Genomic DNA, 3,074 nt, shown 5'->3' with positions numbered 1-3,074 from the left:
GAGAGAGAGAGAGAGAGAGAGAGAGAGAGAGAGAGAGAGAGAGAAAAGACCAGTGTAAAACATCTCCCAAGATTCTTCCTCTTCTAGCCCAGTCTTATTTATTATCTCCCACATAAGTTTGCTTTCAGTTTGCTTCCCCTTATAATTGGAAGCCCAGCCTGCTCATGTCCCCCTCTTCCACAGCCTACACATCCGGAACAATCTAGTCCTGTTTCCCGGGCTATCTCCCCCAACCCTCAGCTCTTGGGATCCTCTTCAACTCCTCTTTAATCCACATTACTATCATACCCATCCTACCACTCACAGTCAAATATACACCCACATTTCGTTTAGCTCAGCAAACACATGCATTTACTGGGTATCAATTCTATGCCAATCCTTTTATGAGGTGTCGCAGAGAAAAGATGAACAAATCCAGGTTCAGACAAGAGCTTTTAGTCTAGTAGAAAGAAGTCAACACCAAAAACACAGCATTTCAGTGTAACTCAGTTAAGAGAGAGAGACTTTTCACAGATCCAGAAGGAGCGCAAGCTCAGCTACCCAGGACTTCCTGAAGAGCCGCCGCCTGAAGCGAGTCGTGAAAGACAAGGAACATTGACCTGAGGACAGGAGGGCACCTCAGGCGGGAGGGCAGTGCGGAGAGGGACCGAGAGCCCTGCGGGCTCCAGAGGTACGCAGGGCGGACGGCAGCCCCTGCGAGGAGTAGCGGTAACAGTCAGGAAGCCTTGCTAGCTGGAAATGTGTGCGAAAGACTCCTCTCTGCCTGCCCGGAACTTCGGCCTCACTGAGGAGACAGGAAAGAGCAAACGTTTCCGGTTTGGGAATGTCCTGCTGAATTTGTTTTTAGATTTGAATACTTTCTCTCTAGAGGGCCACCATATCTGTCAGTATATTTTCATAATAGAATTTTTGTTCTGTTAGGTGTCATTTGAAAGCAATTCTTTTTAAATATCTTTATGTACACCACAATATAGAATACATAAAGATCTACAGATTGAGCCATGCAAAACCATCCTTGCTGATTTTCTGTAACTTACTGGGATAGCAACAATAGCCATAGATATAAAAGTACTAGACACACAAAGTGATGAACTGAAACAGTTGCCATCAAAATTTATGCACCAAAACCTTTGGGAAGGAGTCAAATCAGTTCTCAGAGGGTCCTGGGGTTGTATTTTAAAAAGCAGAATGGATTTGACACAGCGCCCAGGCCTGGCCTGTGAGTGAGACCCCCAGGGCCCCACGGGATCTTCATTCACGCCAGCACCCAGGCCCGTGTGTGAGAAGAACTTCTTCAGTCCGAGAGGCCCAGTGTGGAACGCTGCAGGAGTTCTGGGTTAAAGAGGCTACAGGCAAGACCAACCCAGCTGGCCAGGAGCAGAACATCTTTCCAGAGTGCCACAGAGGTTCACCTCCAAGGGCTGCAGCAGGAAGAAGTGGAGCACAGCAGCCAGACCCAGGCACACCCACCTGGACAAGTTGGAACTTGGTAGATCCAGACCTAGTACTAGGGTAATAACTCTATCTAAGCTCTACACCAAAGGGCAGAAGACAGTGGTATACAAAATGACAAAGAGAAAGAGCATAATGCATTCTCAGGCCCATCGCCCACCCAGAACAAATGCAGGAGACACTAGCACAGAAGAAGTTGGGAATCACACAGCTGACATGTCTGAATTAATAGCATCAGAAATAAAGACACAACTGCAGAAAGGTAGAGAGGAACTCAGATCAGAAATAATTTCTGAAGTAAAAAAAGAATAACTATAAAGAAAGAAGTGCTAAGTGTTCCCAAAGAAGACACTGAGAAAAAAATAAAGGAGAATTGAAAAATGATGGAATCTTTGAAAGAGAAATTTGGAAAGAAATAGAATGCATGAAGCAGATTCAGAGTGCTACACAGGAAATTAAATCCTCAGTCACAAGCTGGCAAAACTGTTTGAATGACAGTGAAAATAGACTTTCAGACCGTGAAGACACCATTGCAGCTAGTGAAAAAGTAAGAAAAGATCTCTTAAAAGCAACTAGGATGCTGGAAAATGTAATTCAACATCTGCAAGATGATGCAAAGATGAACAAAGTAAGACTAATGGGCATCCATGAGAAAGAAGGAGTCAATACAAATGATATAAAAAGAATATGGGCAGAAGTAATAGCAGAAAACTTCCCAAATATGGGGAAACAATCTGACATCCAGGTAACCGAAGCATATAGAACTCCATGTAACATCAACCCAATTAAAACCACACCCAGATACATAATAATCAAGATCCCAGAAATTCAGCATAGGAACAGTATACTAAAAGCCGCTAAAGAAAGGAAACAGATCATATTTAAAGGAAAACTCATCTGAATAATGGGAAATTTCTCTTCACAAACCATCAAGTCAAGAAGAGCATAGAGCAAAGTAATACAAGTCTTGCAAGAAAACAAATTCCAGCCCAGACTGATACACCCTGCAAAACTCTCTTTCAAGCATAATGGAGAAGTGAAATACTTCCATGACAAAGAACAACTAAAGAATTTCATGATGATAAAGCCAACCCTACACAGATCACTAAAAGATATTCTAGAGACAGAGCAAAATGACCACAACTCCATGAATGGGAATGGAAAGAACCCACCAAATAGGACAAACAGCTAAACACAGGAGAATAAGAGGTATACAATAGTAGTCTTTCAGTTATTCTTTTGTGTTCAGCAGCAAAATATTTCCATCAGCGTACTCTACAAATGGACTTGTCTTGCACCGTATGGGTCATGATTCTATCTGGGTCTACAGGATGTATATCAAGGAAATAGCAGTAGCTCAGTCCCACAAGTGACACCTGGCCACCCGTAAGCATCATGGACATTGTCCATGTCCATGTCATACCTAGAACTTTGTGTGATATCCTATCCCCAGATTGTTAGATGTGCTGGTCATATATTTGCCATTCCAGTATTTAGGTTATGTTCTATTCTTAGTAATTCTTTACTGTCATGAAAACTTTTTCTTAGTTCAATTGTTTTGAAATATTTAATTTTTAATTAATATTTAATTTTCTGAATATTTTTAATCTTAATTTTTGTTT

Source organism: Octodon degus, unplaced genomic scaffold (genome assembly GCF_000260255.1).
Source record: "Octodon degus isolate 3935 unplaced genomic scaffold, OctDeg1.0 scaffold00199, whole genome shotgun sequence".
In the NCBI taxonomy this organism is placed as follows: Eukaryota; Metazoa; Chordata; class Mammalia; order Rodentia; family Octodontidae; genus Octodon; species Octodon degus.
This window is presented reverse-complemented; position numbering follows the sequence as displayed.